This window comes from Ruditapes philippinarum, unplaced genomic scaffold, assembly GCF_026571515.1.
Source record: "Ruditapes philippinarum isolate M1 unplaced genomic scaffold, ASM2657151v2 ctg764_1_1_1_1, whole genome shotgun sequence".
Taxonomy (NCBI): domain Eukaryota; kingdom Metazoa; phylum Mollusca; class Bivalvia; order Venerida; family Veneridae; genus Ruditapes; species Ruditapes philippinarum.
In genome coordinates, this window is record NW_026857818.1 from 131705 (window position 1) to 156920 (window position 25216).

At 30.3% G+C, this 25216-nt stretch overlaps 1 protein-coding gene across 2 annotated transcripts in view; it reads left to right on the forward strand.

Annotated features, from left to right (window-relative positions):
• LOC132751147 (cubilin-like) overlaps positions 1-25216 on the forward strand; it is a 175484-nt gene that overhangs the window by 64661 nt on the left and 85607 nt on the right. The window contains exon 1 of one of the 2 annotated variants that reach the window (XM_060741276.1): positions 9036-9431. The exons of the other annotated variant lie outside the window; for it this stretch is intronic. The gene's annotated coding sequence lies outside the window, so the exon portion shown is untranslated. Of the gene's footprint in view, positions 1-9035; positions 9432-25216 lie in introns of those variants that run through there. 2 annotated transcript variants of the gene reach the window in all.

Here is a 25216-nt window from a genome sequence, read left to right on the forward strand (position 1 = left end):
ATAATATGAAACTTATTTTTTGCCTTCAGAGAATTTGAGGTTTCTGAGTGAGACATATAAATCAGTGAATACTGATTATTTACAATTCTTCCATGAATTTGGCCCGGACAGTAATCAATAGTGCTCAAAGAATAATGTCTGTGGTCAAATTTATCCATAGGTTTTTGGGGAAAAAAACAGAGGCATGACTTCCTTACGACGTGGTACTTTAAACGTCCTATCCTGATATTTAATCAGCTAAAAATCTTGAGCTTACAGCTAGGTCATTCATTCATTCATTTTTATTTGTTTATTAATTAATTAATTAATTAATTTATTTATTTATTTATTTATTTATTTATTTATTTATTTATTTATTTATTTATTTATTTATTTATATTTATTTATTTTCATATTCATTTATATATTGATTCTCTATGAATAATGGAAGCATCTTTGTTCATTTGCTCAGACTATAGATCTTGAATAACACAATGAACGTGTTTATAAAAATTAAAAAGGGTTTGCACAGTATCTTTTGAATGAGACAAATCATTTAGTCATTTGATGTATAGTTTTCAATTATTGTAGATTTCTAGACCACAAAGATTTAACTGTTTAATATAATATAATAAGAAAATTTGGAATTTATATATCGGTCTGACAGGTTTTTACCGTGTCACCGGCTATTAAAGTGTTTTCCTTTAAAATTATACAAGCGTTATACAGTAAATAATATTTTAAATCAATATTGATCAGTATCTGAAGCAGAAATAGTTACATACCAAAAACTAGAAACAGAATATGTCAAACATTAAAATGTTCATTGTTTTATTAAAAAATATTTTATTACTTGGATTAGCTGGTTGATTTTTAAAGATATCAGTCTATTTATTTATTTATTAGTTTATTACAGTCTCATCAATGTACACAGTTAAAATACAGTCATATAAAATACAATATAAATGCACATTGCCAATCTATAAGATTTACAAGAGACTAAAGGTTGACTTACTATTTACATATAAAATTCTAAAAATCTAAAATACCTTTGCTAATTTAAACCAGAGTTGTGAAGAACATATGATAAAATGAATCTACTGATGTAATTTAAAATATTGAGGTAGCAAAGTACTTCCAAAAATTCTATATAGAAATTATGTTGTGGTTAGATTCAATCAAAATCCGAAAAGTCTATATTGACCGGTATTACACTCTAGGCCAGAGTGATAGTTTTCTTTTTCTTATCTTTGAACCTAATTTGAGTTCACCTGGCAAATATATGTATCTCCCCAGTCTATCAATATCAGCATTTGGTATTTATATCTTGACTTTTAGAAGAACTTGAAGATCTATAGTCTACTTACCCAGGCGTCAACGACGGCGTCACACATTGGTAAAGTTTGCTTGAGTGAAAGTTGGTGTCTCAAAAGCAACTGAGGGTAATTGGTTGAAGCTTTACTTACATATTTTTAAGCATAATAGGATGTAATTATTCATGGGACAAACTCTGACATACATTTTGTAAAAAAAAAGATAATTGCCCTTTATGAAGTTATAATCCAGGTTCTTTTTAATGTCAGGGAATAATCGAACAAGCTGTCCCACCGACAGCTCATGTTTCTGCAAGATATTCACGAGCTTATGTAAGTGTTAATGTAAAGAAAGTGTACTGTTTTAAGATTTTAAGGATTAAATAACTTGATGATATTGCAGATTTCTAACATTTAAACAGCACTTCAGAGCCTTTTCCGCCTTTTTCGCTTTTTCGTTATACCTATTGAAGATAATTTATGTCAAGTGATATAACGTCATCATTATTTGAAGAGTCTAAATGTACATGTTCATTGTGGTCCAATATTCCTAACGTTGAACACGTTAATGAAAATTGTGAATACATTTTGATTTCAGAGGATTGTTATTTTATAAAAGAAAAATCTTAATGAAAGTTGTAAATTTGAGTAAGCTTATTTCACTTTTTATTTTCGTTCCTTCCTACATAAAACAGAGAAAAACAGAATCCCTAATGAGAGTTCAACACAACAAAACTGAAAACGTTGCAGGCTCGTTTTGATTGAGCCTGTTCATGGACGGTACTGGAAAGTGCAAGTTACCGTCCACGCCCCCTAGCACCGGCTTAAGCAGAATTCAACATTTAACACGAAAATGGTGTAATTTTGAATTTAGAAAAATCCGCAGATGTGTTCATACGGCGGTTATCATGGAACCTTCAATGTGACACAGTAGTGCCATTCCATTCCAGCACAAATATAACGGATGTGACAATAAAATAGAGAAAAACAGAATCCCTAAAGCAAGTTCAACACAACAAAATTGAAAATGTTGCAGGCTTATTATAATATTTTGTGCCTCTTACAATTGTAGACATAATTCGCTCCAAGAAAGTTACAATTTTTATATATGTGGCAGGCGTATTTACAAAATAGCAGGAAATATCAGTGTTTACAGGCTACATGGACAGAGCTATGTAGCAAACTTAATGTTTATTTGCTTTACATTTTATTTTGAAACAAAATGCTATAATTACAGTAACAAACAAGTAACAAAATTAAACATCCGATCATAATAAAAATATAATACTTTGAAATGGAAGTAAATAATTTCTAATCACATTTTGTTACAGCCAGTCTTTCTACATAATTCGATTTGTCAGTTTTTTCTATAAAATTTGATATTTTAATAATTGCATTATATAAAGTACAGCTTTGTAATGGTAATGGTAGGATAGGTCTTGAATAGTTGACAATGTTTTTATATTAACTTGACAATGTTTTCATATTAAATTTAATATAAACATCTTTAGGTACGTAGCTTATTTATAATAATCACATATAATTGCAGCACGATTTATATGAAACACATTAATTGCTTTATTAATTTTGCAAAATATATTGAATTCGAAAACGAATTACTATCTTCCTAAGATTCCTGAAAAACAAGTACAAGTAAATGGTGAATTTGTTTTTGATGTATTGAAACACCTGGATAAAAATACCGTTCGAATTATTTCATGTCCGATATATCATCCGGAACAAGCCGAATATTTTATTATTTTTATGTCCACCACATAGTTCAGCATAATTGTAGACTACCACCTTTGGTACCATGTTGCACTTAGGCTTCCATTTAAATCAGAGAACCACTGAATATCATGTCAAAGTTGAATTGGATAAGAAAAGGTGTCATGACATACTTAAGCCCCTATCACGCGTTTTGGTAAATATACTCATTTTTTATTCCTTTTCTATGATTATACCATAATTGACTGCATAATACTTATAAAACGACTTACAACTAGTTATGTTGTTGTCCTTTGTTGACCTTCTGTAGTCTAATTAATGCATCATTATATTTGTCTTGCATAAGGTACTTGTTATTCTGCACTGGTTTTAGTCGCCTGTTATACTATAGGATTTTAATATTTAATGTAACAACTAGGGGTAACAAGAGACTAGGCCGTAACAAGCGGCCTCTTACTGTCCTTCTGATTTAGAAGTATATCAACTTACAGTAAATAAGAGATGTTATGAATAATTTACGTTTTACAACATCATTAGTATTGAAAGTCGGAAAGCCTCATATATGTATGATTAGCTGATATACTATTACGCAGTGTTGACGGACATAATTATGATTTCCCCAACTGTTATTACCTACAAAATGGTGAGCAGAATAGTTTATAAAAACCTTGTAATATTTACAAGGAATAGGAATTTGTATTTTGCAGCGTTGTTATCGGGTTCATTAATTAATTTAAAAGCAAACAGATTTTGTAAAGTTTCCAAATATGTTAACTTTAAATTAATTTGCATGTATGTAATAATACAGTTTATAACGGCCATTGACCAATACCACTTACAATTTCTGATAGAGATTTAAGACTGTAACTGAAATGTACCAATTAAGGTAAATCGTAATTAGGTTTTTTTTTCTTTAAAATTGTTAAATGTAAAGATACATTTAAGAATATTTTACGTCCTGCTTAAAATTTATTATATATTTTTGCAACTTACTGTTGAAAGGTAAAAACATGAACGCAGAGATTTACTATTTACATTCAATTTGGTCGAACTGCCTATTCACTGCCAAGAAATTAGTAAGTGTGGGCAATGAACCTTGTTGTCCTGTAAACATGTTAGACGATCATTACCCCATTAGCATAATTGTGTACGCAAATTAAGTTCAAGGATTTAGTAGTCCCATAAATTTTTGGTACACATTGTCTTAGGTTATATGACACCGAAACTGCTTATCTTCAAACATCTTCTCATTGTTTTTAAATTTCATAAACAAGCTGTTTTAAACGGGCTTTGGTTTTATATACTTTCATTCTTGTTATACCTTACACATTTCTGTCATATTTTGCATGTTATCTAGATCGATGTACTAAATTATATTTAAAATATCAAATTGTTTTTGTTTAAGATTGTAATTGTATATCAGATAATAATTGAAGTTTCGAATTATCAAACCAAACATTGTCCGTTTTCTTGTATGCTATTGTTTTGACGTCAAACTATTATTTACTTGTTGAACACAAACTTGCAGGAATTATTTGAAACAAATAACACATTTCAAATGTCCCACATCTAGTACTTTTAATTCTTACAAAAACAGAAACAAAAACTTGTTCATAACGTTAAAATTCAAGGTCAATATCAAGTCAAACAGAAACCAATCTTTGAATATTTACCTATCTGTCAATAAATGGTTTTAGAAAAAAACATTTCATAATAAAATTAGTATATCTTCAAATTGAAATGACAAACAATCGTTTATTCAAATTAAAAATTAATTTATTTTAACTGTAGTACCCTTATACAAATAAGATTTCTAATTTATTGATGTCGAAATCGGCAAAACTATTTACTTTTTAGTTATATTTTAGTTTTTTATTGTTAAGTCTTATTTATGTCGTTTTGCAAAGTAATGTCAACATTTCAAAGACTGAAAACCAATATTCCAAAGCGTTTAAAAAGAAGAAGTCATTCTCGTCAATCGCTGAAATAATTTTATGAGCATTTTATCTGCATTGAAAAAGTTCTGGCTGTAGAATTAAACGTAATATATAGCAATTTGAGACCAGAGACGCGCATGATATTAGATCAGTGGTAATGGCTGCGTAGATAATTGAATCAACTGTCGTTTTTTACCCAACAGTGATCGTCCTATTTTTGGTAAGCGTCTTTTCGTAGAGAGAATCATTGCGATTTATTACAATTTTGCTGGATGGTGATTTATCATTTCCAAGAGATATTTCTTTCTTATCAATGGCCAATCACTGCTGTTTAGACGGGAACCATTTTGCGATTTATATCGATTCGATTGAAATATTTGATGTTCTAAATTGCCCATTTGTAGTCTCAAAGAAAGGGTAGTTGTAGAGCAAATGTACTGGACAAGGTTGTGTTCGACGTATTAAGCGTATTGAGCATTCTGTTAATATGACAGGGGTCAGTATCGGTCTTCTACTTATTAACACATGAACCGGTTAATCGATGCGAGCATGAAACATGCTTATTTTGGATATGTTTGTCAACTTTTAAAGTTTTCCGTTTAACAAAATTTTGCTGAGCAGTTTCTAGTTCAAGTAAAATAACTTCTCTGAGAGCCTTAATGATTTTAGAATATTTAATGTCAATGGGAATATTTCTATATTAGATTTGTGGAACTTGTTTATACATAATTGAATTGATTCTTTTCATGCATTGTATTTGTTCTGTTTCAAAGAATAATTCAAGTGTCATTTAGGAAATATTTACCCTTGAGACAAAGATTGGAAATGCAATTTTTGTGCTTTGATTAGTTATTTGTGCTCTTCTGAAATTTCCTTTTGCAAGTCACTGAATCTTGTTAATAATCCATTCAACGGGAGATCATAAAGAATATGTTGTTTTAATTCACTTTACTCTTCTTTGATCGTCGTAAAATTTATCAACAATCCCCTTCGGAATTTCATTTAAATGTGCAATTACTCTAGTTTTTCTCGTATAAAAAGGTTCTAGATAAATTTTGATCGTATAGTAGAGGTGATTTCAGGTTCGAAATAAAATGTGTTTAGTTTTTTATATAATCAAAAAGACAAACTGATAAATCCAATGTTTTTTTTTTGTTTTGGTTTTTTTGTTGTTGTTGTTGTTTTTACACATTTTTCATACCTACAAATAATCCTGTCAGAGATTTTTAACATTCCGAGAAAATCCTTACTATAATAGATGCTATTACTATACAACAAGGATTTGAAAATGGGATCAAGTCTAGACAAGTTTATAGTGATCGTATTTCCAACTTTTCTGCTAAAGTGTTCAATAAATGAATCGATTCTTTTATAAAGGGTTTTTACAATTTTGTTTAAGATGTTTTGCTATGAATGTCGCAAACCGCCATTTAAACAAACAAAAACAGGTGTTGTAAAAACATAGTCCATTGCATTTCCTAAAGGTAACTCTGGAAAACCAAGAAAGTAAACGATTTCAAAAAATTCATGCAAAAACAAAATGTATACGTTATCATTGTTAAACGAGACAAATTCTTACACACGATTAAATTTGCGTCTCTTTGTTTATTGTACAATAATAGTAGCACTTTTTTCAAGTTTCTACTTGTTGTCATACTTTTTATCAAAGTGTACATTAATTGAAAAATTTCTAAATTACTACTACATTGTATGTTTTCCTTCCATATTATTAGTGGAAAGTTCGTTCATTTATTGTATACGCTGTGGTTTTCGACAAAAATAAAGAACGTGCACCCGACTACACAACCATAAACAATCCAAGAATTTCATCTGATATCACGAAATAAAACGTTCAGTAATCAGGTTCTCCCTTTAGAAACAACAGTTTGAAGTCATGCAATAATCTCATTATTTTTCTTTCCTTTCTCCTTATCCACAGGAAATGGGGTCTGATATGGTTATTTGTCGCAGCTGAATTTCGTCGCGTGCAAATGTTCGCCGCATGAAGACGTAATTACCTCACCCATTAACATTAGAACATAATGATGCGCTCAATAATTTGTCATTATTCGTAAAACTATTTTTGTTAAATCTGTTCTGAAATCTGCCAAAACATGGTAACATTATAATGGTTTTTCAAGGACACATTAGTATAATTTAGCTTGACACTTATTTCCTGCTGTTTCAGTGATTAAGCTTCACTACGTCCTAAAATATAATAATAATTTCACTCGATGCAATTTCTTGTTTTAAAATAAAAAGGTTTTATCACTTGGTGACTAAAACAATTTGTTAAATGAATTAAATGGCTATGTTAAAGAGACTACAACAGTAGGTCTATTATTATATCTTATTAAATATTTTCGAAAAATTAAACAACAGTAAAATCATATTGTTTCCATAGCCTTATGGCCGGTCCTCGAGAGAGTTGTAACACAAAATGTCTCTGCTATTTAACACACATGAATATACGTAAACTGAAATTATATTCAAGAATGAAATATTTTTCATTTTTAAGTAGGTTTTATCCGTTTAGCAATTATATTGTGTACGCACTATTCGCCTCTAAGGCAACAAACTACCATATTACTTGTATACTAGCATCATTTAAGAGGTATTTTGTTTTTTAAATAAATTTCTACCATTAACTTTTGCAGCAGATATATATATATAGCTTTATACATTTTAACAACGCCAAAAGAACAGAAATTGTCAACTTATTTTTGTCAATTCATTTAACCAAAATGTTGAACATCTAGTAAAACTTCCTTCATTTATCGAACAATCATATCTAAAAATAAATCATGAGGTTCTGTGACTTAAATAATTGAAAAAAGCACGCATATATATCACTTGCATTTTATTTGTTATGATTTTAAAGGGAGCTTAGTTTTAAAAGTACAGTGATTGTCAAATTAGTTAGCATTCAAGGCTACTTCATTCCAGGTAGATAATGTGTTTTAATACATTGTTGAAATATCATTTAACAAATATTTGATTTTTTAACAATAATACAGATCATTCCTAAGACATAGTGTACCTTTTATTTGCGTAAATTACATTTACAAATAAGGAAGGACACTTCAACAGGTACCATCTTTACCGTCATACGTTATAATGACAAATGAACATAAATAACAAAATAAATAAGAAATCATGTAAATGGTAAAGAGCACAGCGCTAATACGAGTTATAAGTCAAATAATCAATCTTTTATATGTTTTTCTTCTATTTTTTGATCGAGAATTTTACAGTGTGTGAAACATTATTAAGAACATTTTTTATTCAAATTCAATGATACACAGTTTTTAGCTTTCGATAAAAAGCTCTGACATAGTCTAGAAGTGTCGTTTATTTAAAGTGTAAGAGTCAATTAAAGTTGATGAATACGGGTTTAGTCCTGAGAGACTTCATATCGTCTGCTTCTCGTGAGCTTACCTCGAAATTACCAATGTCTCGCGCCAATAAATCGGAATGCTTTTGACAAAGGAAACATTTATTACTCAAAAGTATTGACTAGAGACTTTGTGTTATTAAATAAAGTTCTCGCACTGTAATATTTATGCATAACACGTCATTATCTTGAGGAAACATATAAGTAAAATATCTAGACGTAAGAAGTAAGTCCGATATATCTTTCTTTATGTCTTTGGCTTCGTGCATTGTGTTATTATTGTATTAAAATGACTATAACATGCATTACTATAACTATATAAAAATATATCTTTCAAAGTAAATGTTTTTTTAGGATGATTAAATCAACCTGCAATGCATCTAATATAGTCTATAATACACAACTTTACAAAAGCAAATCATTATGACATTATACTATATTATAGAACAAAATACTATTGTCAGATAAATTGGCAAACTACGCTCGGAACTTGTGATTATCAGCATCAGTTATTTCTAATATTCCCCCGCACAATCGGTCTTGTTTTGATTCAATAGATTCAATAGCACTGAGACGATCGCACGAATCGACACCCAGACTTCCTAAATAATCCCAATAATTACTATTCTTCGTCCGTAACTCTCAGAGTGTTCTGTGGAAGGGTTTATTATTAGAACTGCATTGAAACTAAAGAGAGTTTATCCCACATTTCTCCGATTGTAGGTACGGAAAACATGTTATTTTCCAGATAGTTATCTTTCAGAGTGAAAAACACAACAATCTTAGTGCAATCCTAAGGTCGAGCTTTAAAGATACGGAAGTAAATTGTTGGTTGGAAAGCAAGCGTGTTTGTATACAATTTGGAATACTTTGCTAGCTGTTTAGTCTAGCAATTGAAACGGATATATAAATATCGTTCCAAAGTTTACGTAACCGTTTTTAAGGTATACGGTATGGTGATATATAAAATGTAATCATTGTGTCATTTGAACGGGAAAAGAATTTCTTGGAACAGAACAGTTGAACAGTGCTCAAACGTGGAATTATTTTATTTTACGGATTACTGGACATGTTACCAAGGTCAGTGATTATTTTTATAAAATGTTGTTTTCAAACCCAGATTTCGTTGTATACCTTTTTTAACGGCAACTGTCTAAAAAAAGTGGTACAATGATTTTCTGTTTAATGCTTTTGAATTTCATAATGATACTTTTAAAAAGTCTCTAAAGTAATTGTCACAGTAACACTTACAAAGTGGTACCATGACTTTCACTGTTTAATGTTATAGAAGTTTATAACGATATAAACTACATGTGTATAAATTAAAAATAATGCATTTTGTTGTTTTAATGCGTTGGAAAGAAAAGCTTGGTTTTATATCTGTTGCTATAACTGTAACTACATTTAAATGTTGTACATGAAGGATTTTAGATACAACACTTGGTTGTCTTGTATAGAGTCTTAGATATGTATATTCATATGTAAATTACTTCTCTCGCTGACAGGTAGATTGTAGTTTTTCAAGTAGTGTACTAGCAACTTATTATTTATACTTTCCAGAGAGCTGTATGATGTTCGCTCTATTTTTATCACTCCAACAAGGTGAACATGTTTTGGCAATGTTGCAAATATTGCATATTGGCATAATTAACGCTGAATTTCAGAACACAATACAATAAAAAAGTCAAAACAGGTGTATATGTTTAAAAAGTTTCGACTGAAGTGTGTTTGTATTATACTGAAGTATTTCTCCGGATTTGATTATTGTATTAGTTTCCTAACGTTCTACACCCTGTAATCATCTTTAAAATATTTGTTATTGATAAAATGATGAAATTCCTTTATTCTAACAAACATGCTTGGTGCAGCTTTTCAGTATGATTCCTGATTTTGAACATAACTGATGAAGATTTGAATTTATTTTCAATGAACAGGCTCAATAAAACGGAGCCTATAACATTTTCAATTTTGCCGTATTGGGCTTTCTTTAGGGATTCTTATTTTTTTCTATTTCCAAGCTTGAAATGATGCTTCTTTTTTGTTGCCCTATTCAGCAAGTCGTCTAATGTCCATGTATCCTGCATTTTGATGATTTGTCTCTTTCATTGTATGAATGTGCATAAAGAGAAAATTGTGCGATTTATCTATCATAATTATGATGTATGATTTCTTCCTTTTGTTCGTTCTTATGTAAATACAAAGTACATAATGCTTTATTTGATTGGTGACTTCGATTCTTGTTTTGATATGCATCAAGAGTTATATGTATATAATGCAATGTATCAGGTATGGGATGTATGATTTCTTCCATTTTTTATTTGATATACATCAAGAGTATATGGTGCTATGCATCTGGTATTTTATTGGTTATGTCCCTTTTTTATGTGTTGTATCTGGCATTAATATGGATGACTTCCTGTTTTCTTTTGATGTGTTTCAAGAGTATATCAATGACATGTGATCTATCTGTTATTGGATGGATGGTTCAGCTTTTGTTGTTTTGATGTGTATCAAGGGTATATGATACGATGTATGTCGAGTCACTTGAATGACTGTGTCATCTTTTTGTGTCATTTACATTAAATGTATATGATGCTTTCTTTATGTTATTATTTGTATGATTATATCTCTTTCCTCAAGGATATAACAGCGATGCATATGTTATTGTTTGGTTTTGTTATTCTTTCGTTTGTAAACATTTAAAACGGATATGTTTTGTGTCACTGTTTAAATTTTTTCTCAAAGTTCATTATATGCGTCAATGTTTCAAAATGGTATGTGGACTTTCTGACGACTTTGGGCGATTTTTACTTCTTTACCGTTTTATAGAAGGCATAGGCAATCCTGTATATATGGCCTTGTGTATATACTATTAGTTATACAAGTTGCTGATTGGATATACAAAATGTGATAAATGAGATAAATATGACCCCGGGCACTAGCCGAAGGTATTATTTTTGTCACGAAGGCTATATATCCCGTCACCAACTTGTATAACGAATTTACAATAACGCAAGAAAATCCAGCAACTTTAGACAGTTTCCAAAAAGCGCGGGAAAAGACATACGTAATGAATGGCTTCGCTAACGTTGCACAATGAAAGGTAATCTAACAATAAAGTCATCATTGCTGTGTAACTTTTAACTATATTTTTGAAGTAATGACATTTTAATATAGAAATATGCCCCCCAAAAAAGCAATAAAAAATATGCACACATGACATGCACGAAGTTTACCCTCCTCGATGTAGAAACACATTGTAATTTGTGCGTGCTTCGGTTCTTCACGGTTATACGACAAAGTATACAAAGTGTTTAAGCCAATCAGAATTTGAGAAATTTATTTGCATTATTATAAAAGAAGATGTCCAAAAATATAAGAACAGGAAATCAATTAAGACAGGTGGCATCAATGCAGCTATCTACAAATTTCGGCAACAAAACCATTACTGACTTTGTTTTTTTTAAACATGGATGCGTGAGAATAAATTCGAAGTGAAGAGGCTTCACCAGTATAGGCAGCCTTTTCACCTGTTGCAACCCGTGCCGTTGTGTACCATGGTATGAATAGCAGACCAATGCTGATGATCATATTGTACGTTAGTCGTGTCTTTGTGGCACATAACAGGTTATTTAGATTTTTTGTACGTTAAGCATTCATAATCATTGTGAAAGAATACACATGAGAATAAAGTACCAATTCCAAATAAACATTGCTCTTTCTTAAACATCTTTAGATATCAAATAAAGGTTCTTCCTAACGTGTACTCTTTAATTGTTATGCTTATCACGCATATGAATTGTGACTAGAATTTGTTGTCAACCGCCTTATGAATTTTAATGAACTGTATGTAAGAAAGAACATGTTTTTCTCCTTTCAACTAAATAGTGGTTGACATTTCCAATAATAGTGATGAATAACCAATTTAAGGAAATTGCAAGCCTTGAAAGGAAAACGCAAGCGACGGTCCCATACGGGTAACATATCGGAGAGATTTGTATTCACCAACTTAACAATAATATGACGTTGATAGATGGCAATTCTCTAAAAGTCTCATCGAACTCTCACGAGACATACATTTTATTTCCTTCAGTACTTCGACAGAAATCTATTGAAAAGTAGTGAGACAGATTCTTATTTACGCAAAGTGATACATAGTTTGCATGATTCGACTTCGCTTCAGCTAGGTCATATATTCAACAGCAGTGAATAATTTGTCTACAAGTGCATCAAACGGACAATGGCCAATCTTTACTTAACAATGTATATGGAAAATACGTTACTGATTTATATTTTCAAAGTAAGCTACATTGAAAGGGCATTACTGTCGAATCTTGTGTTGTTATTAAGTAGAGGCATCCATGTTATTGACACCTTCTTTTATATATAGTAAGGCGCTCATTGGACCACGCACATTATGGTTTTTCGCTTGCAAAGTAGTATGTTCCTATTTTACAGCATACTTATGAGTTATATACACGATTAAATGCAAAATAGTGTGTTTCTTTTTAAGATACAGAGTTATATCACATTAATAAAACTTGGCAACATGTGGCAAAGCGAGCGTGCAATATTTACAATTTTGTCGTTTTGGGCCTTCGTTAGGAATTCCGTTTCTATTAAATTTGAAAAAGATAGTATTCATTCATTAATTATATTTTGATAATCACTAGTCTGTTAAACTTCACACTATATATCTCCTGAGTATTCTGATAATGTATATCATTGTTTACTCAAGCACGAACAATTTGGCCGCCATGACCTGATCATTAGTGTGCATTTAACCCGACCACATAACTTAAACACCTGTATGAAGGCACACCAATGCAAATATTACAGATGCACAGAGCACAAATAAAACAATTACATCCAGAACTATCGGGGGAAAATAAAGCAAAATAAAGTAAATAAACCTGTTGCCTTGCCAACGGCAAACCTTAAAAATAATAATGATGTCTTATAATTCCTAATTCAATAATTATTAAGTATTATTTGCCTGTATCACTATTAATTAGCCCTCGTGTTAATTTCTGTTGTATGTTTAAAACTTTTCAATAAACTGAAACAATTTTATCCATGATGTCGGCACTATTAAGTGTTGAGAATTGAGTACCGCTCAAGTCGGTGCTAGGGGGCGTGATGGATGTTGCATTTATTCATATATGATCCGTCATGGACAGACTGAATCAAATCATGTCTGCAGTTTTTATAAAATTTTGTTGTAATTAATGCTTCCGATGGATCACTTTGTTTCCAGATCTTTTTCACTTGTGTTCATGCTGTACATTTTCATTATCCCTCATGAACAGATTCCTGCTCATGAGGACTTTAGTAAGATCCTTTAGTTTTGCCTCATAAATTGTAGTTTATTTTATTGTGATATTTTTAATTAATAGTGTTTAAGAATAAATGCAATAATCATTATGGAACTGTTATACAGTCGTTCAGATTAATACACTGTCGACAAACATGTTCTCGTTTTCAATTGCATATGTTTCTGTCTTTTAAAGCCTTTTATTTCCGTGATCTTCTATGAATACAAGTTGTCTATAAATCTGCTAAAGAAGACATTTAATTGACATATTTTGTCTTTTGCAAGATATAACGATATGTATTTTCGTTGTTTATATGTTTGTTTTGTTTTGCTAGGGAAGACCAGCTTTAATTGTTCTTGTCCTTTAAAGGGCAAAAGTTGATATTTTATTGATGTCGATCAAACTAGTATTTCTTACTTCTTACTATTTGTTTCACAAATTATAACGTGAGTGGGACACAACACATTTTAATAATTGTTGATTAAAAAAATAATGCCATGATTAAATGGAAAATCAACATGTACATTTATTAGTACGATAATAACATTTTGATTAGGAAACTTAGATTGACAATAAAAAATAAAAATAAAATTAAACATGTTGTAATAGAAAACGTTTACATTAACGAACACAAAGATATTAGTAAGAAAACGAATAAATTCAAAACGTAAACTAAACTTAAAATAAAAATAGATAAAACACAAAATGCACCAGAGTCATACCATACCTGCAATTTATCAAAACAATTACAGCAAATACATGAAGTAAAAGAGGGAACGCTTGGAGTAGCCCGACATGTTATTATTGTGTACTGTAGGCTTAGTTTGATTTATACTAGTATAATAGTACGAACTTACCAATGTTTTTGATGTCATGGAAAATTGACATGTACGGAGGTAAGATTGTTTAACAATCCTGTATATATATTGTATGTTTCCTAAAGTAAATCAAAATAAATCTTAATTACAAGTATCAATGACCATTGGTGGAAAACGGTCGTGAATATTGTCAATGAAGTACTTCTTGCAAATGGATAAATCGGTCAGTTTCGGCTGTTTTTTTTTATTCAAGACAAGGCAAATATTATTGACAGCTGGAGAAATTGTATATGGTTCATGACGTTCTGGTTTTGACAGAAAATCTACAATTTTAGCGTCAACATGTTATGTTTCTGACACTGATATAATATAAAGTAAAAAAAAGATCAAGTAAACAATCATCATAGATCGCAATAAATCGCGCTTGCAACAGTATATTTGATGTTTTCCTGTAATATAATATTATACAGGAAACAAATCACACTTTCCGAGGTACAATTCAAAATTTTAGCATAGTGATTGGCAAACATTTTCTTCTTGTTGCCATATTGTTTTCGATTGTCTTATAAATTAATGGCTTTACATAACAGCATGATGATAATGAATGAATAGGCTGTATGATTATTTAAAGATATAGACATTGTAAATTATACTTTTCAATATTGCAAGTTCTCCTTTAAATGTTGTTATCTTATTCGTTATAAAAGTTGGAATAATACACTATGTAGATTAAGGTTACGGACCATATTTTGATTTAAAAAATAATTCAAACAGAGTGCTGCCTTGTCAAAAATATGAAGACAATGATGATCATGATTTCGTTACAATTTTCTTTTTCTATCTAGTATATCAGATAATTGCTCCTGTAAATAAATGTACGAATTGTCTAAAAGTACGTCTTACATAATAAAAAAACTTATGGAGACTATAGTACAATATGTTTGATTGAATTAAACGCTCAGATATAGCATTTTGCTTTTAGCAAAAACAAAGTTTTATTCCGTTTCCACAAGCATTTTATTCTCCGACATTTTATGTCGTTGCATGTGTTTCGACAATGCACCGAATGCAGTTTCCATTATTTTTGGTAAAAAGTGCTTAACAACGTATAAATGTTCGTTGCATGTTTAACTTACATCATCTTTCACTATTATTACTTTCTTGCGTGTCTTGTTCACTATGTCAGGGCTGAGCTTAATGTTAGACGCAGTATATGCGTCGCCGCTAAAACGTGGAAGAAGAAATATGCAAGCATTTTAATGAGTTTTAAAAGTTCTGTTTAGAGATTGATTTTCAATGAAGTGTTCTAGTTTCACTGTATATTTTACTTTAAACACATATGAAAGAAAACAGTACAAGGCAAGACGGTCTTTGAAGTTGTATAGATAAAAATACAAAAATCAAATCGTTTAATTTATATAGTCTTGCCATATTGCGTGTCGTGATTTTTCTGTTCTTCTTTTTGTAGTTTCTATTGTTATTTTCTTATGATTTTATTTTCTTCGAGGAGTCAGTCTTAAAGCAACATACATGCAGATTTATACGAAATGTCATGATAATTTTGATAATGTAAAAGTTAAATTTTGTTCATGTGAACAAATAAAGTAACTTTCACATTGATCATGGCACTTACAATCCATGTAAATTCTCGAACAAAGAGGTCAAAATATGCAAAACATTAGCCTTTAAGCGTTAGTCAAGCAGTAAGATAATGATACATACTGCACAATTAGTCAATAAACGCTAAAATCATGTACATTTTTACTTGAAAAAATTTCCTTTTTAAAAAATCTAAGTACATTTTTATCAAATTTGATTTTCTTGAAATGTTTTTTTTGGCTCATGTGAAGGCGTGTACCTTTAAATTTTAAGCTTTTTACGTAAACACTCATATCTCTTATAAAGTTTGTCAACTTCTTAACACATGACATGACTTTCTGATTTTGACGCAGTTACATATTTAACATTATTCAAATCTAGCTTTAATTCTGATTTTTTTATATCGAGTATTACTCCTAACGTATCTTCTTTTATTTCTTCGTTAATATATTATCACGGTCAGTAAGTATGTTCATGTTATGTAATACAATATTTATTCATTCAAAATAAACATTAATTAAATCGATAAAACAATATGTTTTTCTTATTTTTGTTTAATGATTTTTTAAAGTGTCAGAAACCTTTGAAAGAATCATATCTTTGCAATAGAACTGTTTTTGACATAATATCGTTTATTCGTAATGGGACATGTACATATTATTGCAGCCCGAGAGATTGATGTTCTTGCTAGAATCGAAATAACATTGTCGCCAGTAAATGGATATGATGTGGTTACATGGGATTTGCTGATAAAACAAATTGCTTTGAAGATTTTTATGCCCCTATATAAATTGTTTTGAAGTGATTTGATATTACTGATAGTTGAAGTGTGTGTTTAATGTCAAATTCACGGAATTGTAGTCCCTTTTTAACATTTGTAGCAATATTTCTAAATGTATTAAATCAGGAAGTGATCAATGGACAATTTAGGATATGATTTATCAAATACAGATATATGTAGAGTAGGTAAAATAAGGGGCTTAGAATGTTGCCCAATATGACAAAAATTGAGAAGGCTGTAGTTTTTGTTGGATTTCGCATGTCATCGATGGCAATGGTACATGCAAACTATTGTCAATACCCACTTTTCACATATTTATAACAACATAACGAAATTGTCACGGAATCCATTTTGTTCTGTGTTAGACAGCAAATGAATAAATGGAAGTTGAATTTGTCAATGAAAATGATAAATCTTTCAATTATGGAAATAGCAGATTTTATAAGAAAAAAAAACGTTCAGTGATCCCATTTGAATATACTTTTGAATAGAATCGTATTTACCGGCTTAATAATTATCAAGCTATGATCGATGGCAAATCTCGGAAAGTCTCGTTGAATTCTCACGAGAGATACTTTGAATTTTCCCGAGCAAACTTTTCAGAAATGAGAATAAACAAGAAGCGATATAGATATAATTCACTAGCATTTTACATTACCTAAAGGAATTGCAACGCAACCTATTGTCTCGTGAAAATGTATATACATAAGCTTTTTTCAGCTATTGTTTATTCTTTGTTTGGAAATTATGAGATATCAGAGACTCGTTACGGAAATATTAAGAATAAATGATTACAAACCCTATTTAATTGCCTAGGCTGTGGATGATAAGTTTTGTTCTTCAACGAAACTATCGAGTCTACATATATATCATTGCCGAATAAGAAGAAGAAATATCACCAACACAAACGTGATTTTAGAATGAAAATATAAGAAACGATACTGCCACATAGAATATGGGACAAATGATTGCATATCAAAATCGAAAGAGTATGTCTTATTGTGCGATTATTTTCAGAAATCAGAAATGATGTCATAAACTTATTTCACAAAAGTTACCAAAATTCCAGTAAAACATTGATTTGTCTTACAAAATGACAATTAGAAAAACAAGAAAACAAGAAGATTATAAATGTTCATTTCACAAGAAATACTTGATAAATATACCTTTAATTTCAAATATCGTTGGTCATAACTATTATACTATGTCGTTGCATGACGTATATAGGTTATGAACACAATGTATAATAAAAACATTAATGTCGAAAGTCCGTAAAATGTGGAAATCGACAAAAAGTGCCGTTAAATCACATGAAGATGAGTTAAATGTTCGGGCTAAATTGGAACACCGCCTAGGGTTTATTCAATTTACATTTTTTCTATTTCTGTAGCTAATGGCAAAACATAGGCGGCTGTGTACTTTAGACACTGACCATCTACCTCAATGTTGCTTTACAATCTAAGTTATCGTAACACCGACATGAATCTATTTTGGTTAAGTATTTATGATGAAATTATTTAGGACGGCATTGTTTGACAGTATACATTTCATGTGGAGATGTGGAGATGATATTGAAACAAGTTAAACATTATCTATATCATGTGGAGAAGTTATTTCTACTACAAAGAAAGGATAATGAATCTATTTATAACGCTGCATGGGTGACTAAATGATGCCCTATTATAACTTCATTAAGAGGAAATGCTCATCAGTTTGCAAATGATTTAGATCATTATAATATACCAATCCTGACTTTCGCTAAATTATATATATTACTTTCAATAAGAAAATAATCTTCGAGTATTTTTCCCCTGTATAATAAATGTTATGTTTTGTATTTATACAAAATACCGACGGGACAATTTATTTATATATCAATATTGTCTCTTAGGGGAGCATTTATTTTTTGTTACTTTTATTAATCCATGTAAAAGAGCACGTGACATTCTCGTTCTCCTTTGATACAAATTAATATTATACTGTTTTAGTCAAAGAAAATGATAATGGGTCTATAATGATAGTTTCTTATGATGGCATGCTGCACAAGTCTTTATATACATATAGAATAACATATTTGCTAGTAGCACGCACTAAGAGTATTAATTATGTGTCGAATATCTGGTTATAATATGATAATAACAACATAAATCCCGCTTTACCACATTATATTTTCAATGAAATATAACTATTACATATTTCGTGATATTACATAGTCATACTAAATGTACAGAATGGATTTCTACACGAGGATTTTGCTTTTGCAGTGGATTTCCTTTCTTTCTTTATAAGCGACAAAAAAAAACTTACATATCTTATCTTGTCTGTATATATATGTATTAACAAACATGTAACATGTCCCGGTAATTTATTTATAAGAGCCAATTCTTACACTCGTTTATGTCAAGTCTTTATCAAATGGCAAACTCAAAATATTTCCAGGACATTACAACAAGATATAAAGAGACTTGTTGCTTACGATCTTTAGTGATTCTGTTTTTCTCTATTTTGTTACGTTGTTCATCTTTCTATCCTAATATCCAAATCCTCTGTAAGAAAAATAGTATATTTAGATCTTACAGATAGAAGGGAACATGAGTTTCAAACAAACATAAGAAACGTTAAATTATTATCCTCTAAGGAAATTCCTTTTAAAGATTGCGCCTTTATTTCAATTGCAGCAATCATTAACCAATTTACTCATTGAGCTGTTTGGAAATTACCCGGTCTTACAACGTTCACACGCAATTTCTTTTATTGTTGCATGAAATTAAAATGTTCTTTCATTATTGCATGTTTTGGATCAACAAATTAGTAATATTATTGTTTTCTTGCATGCTGACATCACTTGTAAGGGTAGGAAATGTTTAAGAGACCGTAAATGGTACCTTCTCCTGCGAACTTTATTTGTAACTATTACCATATTTTTCTTATTTATTATCAAATACCTTTTGGGAAACATACACACGGCAAATGATCGCATGTGCTATTATCTTGTTATGTCTGCTGAAATGCATTCTGATGTCCTTATTTTAACTTGTTAATATAGGAACGAATCAAATGTTTAAAACGTGAACTATTTCTGTACTGTAAAATAGTGTTGTTAATCAGGAAATTCGTGGTACAAATTAAATAGATATAAACTTAACAAAACAGACCTGGATCTTATAACATAACCTAATTAGGCAAGTGACGAGAAAAATAGTAAAGTAAAACTAATAGTAAAGATGGAATTCATGACAGTGAATAATTTTGATACGAGTATGAATGAACTTCTTTTGACTGCCTTAAGTACAAGAACATTTCGTTTAATATTATAAGTGTGTTAATCTTTGATGTTTAACAGGTGTCTTGTTCATATCATTGTTCATTGTTTGTAAGTTCTCGATCAGTTCACACAATTCGAAATGATTGTTGTAATAAAAAAATAAGTACCTTTACAGAGAGCCATGTCTTTTGGACGTGCCAATTAGAACAGTTTTACCACATGGGTCTAAGACACTTTGGATTGAATTAAGTAAAATACACTTATTCTTGGATTTTTGATTTTGTATATAATATATAATTTGTGAAACCAGAAAACAGGAAGAATAAAAACACCGTAATTATAACTGTTACATCTTCATTGACATTTATATAACTTTCTATACACGTGACACCTTTTCACTGTAGAGAAAGTTATAAATTTCTCAATACTTACAATGTTGGTCATTTAACACTGCGCACCATCAGAATACTGTAAGAAAATACTTGTGCTAGGAAGATGACTTTCTTCAAGAAGACACAAAACGGTCTATCATCCACAAACCGGCGCCTTGTTAATATTTAAATCATTATCTGGAGTTTCGTATTTCTGTAAGTAATTTATTTTGCATGATGTATAGTTTTGGGCGACATTTATAGGCGCCACTTATCACTTATTGATATAATTGCTGCCCCATATTATAGCTACAATACAAAACGATTGAAAAGAAGAAAACCATAAGAAGTCAGCCGATTTATATGTTTTATTTTTACTGCATGAACAATTTTTATTTTATTAACATTTAAATGTATAGAAGGGAATATCTTTTTTTGAATTGTATGAAAAAGTTTTAACCACATCCCGCCATCCCTTTGTTAATTCATGCTAAAGTGGTTATTAAAATAGAACTGTTTTTTTCATGAAATTTGCATGCTAAATTTATTGACAAAAGTATGTTCATGTGAGTTTGATATAAATATGACAGCAGGGTTTAAATTAGGTTTTTACTTTCCTACAATCCATAATATTTGTAACATTTCATGTTAGTTCAACATGACTCCGCATTTTGTTTTGTCAAGCGCAACTCCACCAAGCGTAAAATTATATTTTCCATACGTTTGCTGGTGCAGATACAATACTTAAAGACTTCAACAAGGAGTTTACGCGTTTTATTACGCTCGGTTTTAAAAATACACAGTGTTTTGTCATAACAGTTAAATGAGCTGCAATAAAATACAATTAAGATGCAATTAATTTCCGAATGACAGTTTAATTTGATCGTTTTTCAATCATGCGACTTTATAATGATTAAATATTTAAAGTTTTCATTGATTTTAAACACAACAATTTGCATTCCAGACAAAAAAGTATTTCATGTTTCTCAAATGATTGAGTAAATTTCGTTTTTTTGTTTAAAATTGCTTGCCACTTGTTCACATTCATACAATGCAAAGTTAATATAATACATGGGGAAGATTTGAAAGTTTGAAAGTGAAGCAAAACCAAGTTCTTATCCTTACTTATCCAATTAAAAGAACCAATTATATTTAAGTGTCAAATGGATTTCAGTCCTAGAAATTCGAAAATGATATATATCTTAATTTCAATATCTTGTGAAGTAGAAACAAAGTAAGTTTACATCAAGTTGCAAATTTGAATTAAGATAGATGTTAAGAATGTTTAATGGTAATAAAGGTAGGTTTAATCAAATCCATATTACTTGTCTAGACTAAATTCTTGAATCCGTTATTAAATTCACTCTCATAACTAACCATTGCGTTTGTCTGTGTTATAATCGATCGAGAAAGAAGTAAATATTATGACATATAAGCCGCGTCATGACAAAACCAATATAGTGCGTTTTCGACCAGCATGGATCCAGACCAGCCTGCGCATCTGCGCAGTCTGATCAGGATCCATGCTGTTCGCTATCAGGTTCTCTACTTGTAATAGAGTTGGTAAGCGAACAGCATGGATCCTGATCAGACTGCGCGGATGCGCAGGCTGTTCTGGATCCATGCTGGTCGCAAACCCAGTATGTTGGTTTTGTCGTGACGCTGCTCATATTAAGACATATAAATGACCTTATCTCTGCAGACAATTTTGAATGATTACGTCTATCAAGTATTGTGAGTGATGTAATCAAAGGTGGTTGTTGATCTGGCGTTGTCAGGTCATAACTATATATTTCTGTGTTTGTGTGAACATTAAATGAAATACTTTATCAAAGCGTGCCATCAGGGTCTACACATCTTGTTTGCTAACAAACTTTAACTGACCATTGTATGGAGACGGGAATTTCTCGATTGAATAAGTCACGAATAGTTATAATTTAGACTGAGTATATGTAACGGCTCTTGTCCAATTACATTGTAATATACTTTTGATTTACGAATAATTGACATCTAAATAAGTTGTAAATCATGTATATTGTTCGAATTGATAAATAGATTTTTTTAATTGATATGTAGATAAAATTAAAACAATTTACGTTTTTGAACGTTATTACCATAAGCTGTATCAACGTGTTTCCATTCGTAACAGTTTTTTGTATTAACAATTGTAATTCAAACTTAAACAGTTGTATTGGATTTTGATTTCAGATATTTCTTATGAAATAGATGAAAATATAAAGGCTACTAATAAACATTTAATTATTAAATTGCAATGTTATGAGTTTGTTGTTTTTCCTGAAATCTTGCAATTTTTATTAATATATTACAAAAAGGATATTGTTATACCATAAGATGTTATTAAATGTAATTACATATTAAACTAACATCAATTTATAAAATGGGAAATGTCTGCAAATTTCATTTTCTCTTCAAATGAATTTCTTTTATTTGGAAGCATTATATATAATTCTTACCATATAACTTATTCTGAATTCACTTGACACTAGAATTTATCTAGCACGCAATCTTCTTCTAAACTTATATTTTAGGAGTCTGCAAATTTAATCTGACCTTAAAAGTTTGGGTTTATGAAGAGTATAGCAATAGCCACTCTATCTAAAGCCTATTTATTTTATGAAGAACTCGTAAGCCAGACATAATCTTGTTACAGATTACCTAGTACTTAAAATAGAATGTTCATTTCATGTTCTAAAAACATCAACCTAATATAGATGTCAAGGGAACGTCATGAGTCTAAAATCACAGAAGAAAATCGGGTAAATATTGAAGCGTTCATCTATCAAACAAAGACCTCACCTCCTTAGACGGTTTTAACTGATTATCTGCCACAACTAGCGTGTAAATTTACCTAAAGTGTTGAAAACCTAGATTAGTTACTCTTTATCACAGACTAGATTTTTGCAGACGACGTACATTAATCAGTTGTGTTGTTTAATTAAATCGACAATGGTGCATATTTTAGTGTTATTACCAAACGTAAATTTTACGCTTAGTGCTAAGAACATTATAAAGAAATAACAATAGCACCCGGTTTAGCTACGGTATTTCTTTTACAAAACTGTTAGGCGTTATTGTTTAAGATTGCGTATTAAGTCACACCAACATCGTGAATAATATACGAAAACTTTCCACATTGACTATACAAGACCACCTCCATGCATTTAATATTTAATCAGTCCCGAACATTAAAAAAAATTCTGACATGAAACTTTGCATTTCTTTTTCTAGACTCGAATTAACTGTGCTTAATTACCAGTGAATGGGAATCACAGACAATGATTATCAATCTCTCAATAAACACTATATTACTTTCGCTCCGATAAAACATTCAGTCCCCTATTGCAAGGCAGGTTAAACAAAGGAACAGTTACATTTCTTACATATACAACGTCTATGCTGTGTTTATTTAACTGTTCACTTGTTAAAATTTGACCACTCCACGCTTTGATGTCTGATAAAAGGTTTCGAGTGCATCGGATATGTTCGGACTCTTTATTTTGTAGGAAAAATTTACATCTTATAAGCATTGAATTTTATCTTCTTTTGCATGTTCCTCGCCGTTCGTCGCCGTTCTGGACTTAAGTAGGATTGATTTTTTCCTTTTTCTGACCATATAATCATTAAATCTGATTATATGATTTCCCGACTCAAGCATTAATCGTTCTGCCTGTTTGAATCAAATTCTGCAAAACAAATTGCAAGAAAATGTGATTAGACCGCTTGGATTTTTTGTTAAAAGCTCTCTGTGATAAATTGTTTCAAGAATCTGTGACTGTTACAATCATGGGTATTAAATTGTTGAAGTCGAGTATATTGCAGAATTGTGATTTTTAATTGACAAACATGCTAAAATAAAGAGGGACAGTATAATGTTAGCATTAAACATTATTGTAATATTATAATTTATATAAGTATTATAAGCAAATACATGTAAATCATATTCATAGATTTGCTTATTGTAAGGTTATAATTTATTAATTGCTGGTTAAGATTTTAAAGGCTATAAACGGTGTACATGCCTTAACAGTAGGTTTTTATTGGCCCTTAAAATGACATATTGCATTACCATATTTAATAGGAAAAATACAAATAACATCTTTTAATTGCAACATGAGATACACTAGTATGTTTTATAATAAATTATTTTAGTACTTTCTTAAACATTGAAGCTATATTTATATATATAGCTTCTAATGCACTTGTGTCTCTTTCCCATTTTTTCAAACTTGTTGAGTATTAAAAATGATGTTTTCATTGTTTCTTGCTTGAATTGAACATACACTACTTGTATGTAGCGTATTTCTAAGATTTATATAAATACATGTATTTGTTTCTCTAAATAGAATAGTGAGCGTTAATGATACTATTGGAATACACTTTGTACGTCAGTGTGGGAATTGTTTTAGCTTGAATGGTCGACTATTTTTTACCTAAAATGCAGGTTTTAATTTTGTTTCGTTAATTACATGCTCATATAATTGTTGCAAGTTTTCTGTCGTGGGTAGTTGTTTTAAATATGTCACAAGGACGACTGGTATATTGATAAAAAGTATGATAGCTATTGCATGTATAAGCTACCATATCATATATGTTTGCCAGCCGGTCAAGCAATCACTTATTGTAGCCATATTAAATTGATGTATTTTTTTTTAATGATTTTATCTGACCAGAACGTTTACACCTAAATGCGTAATA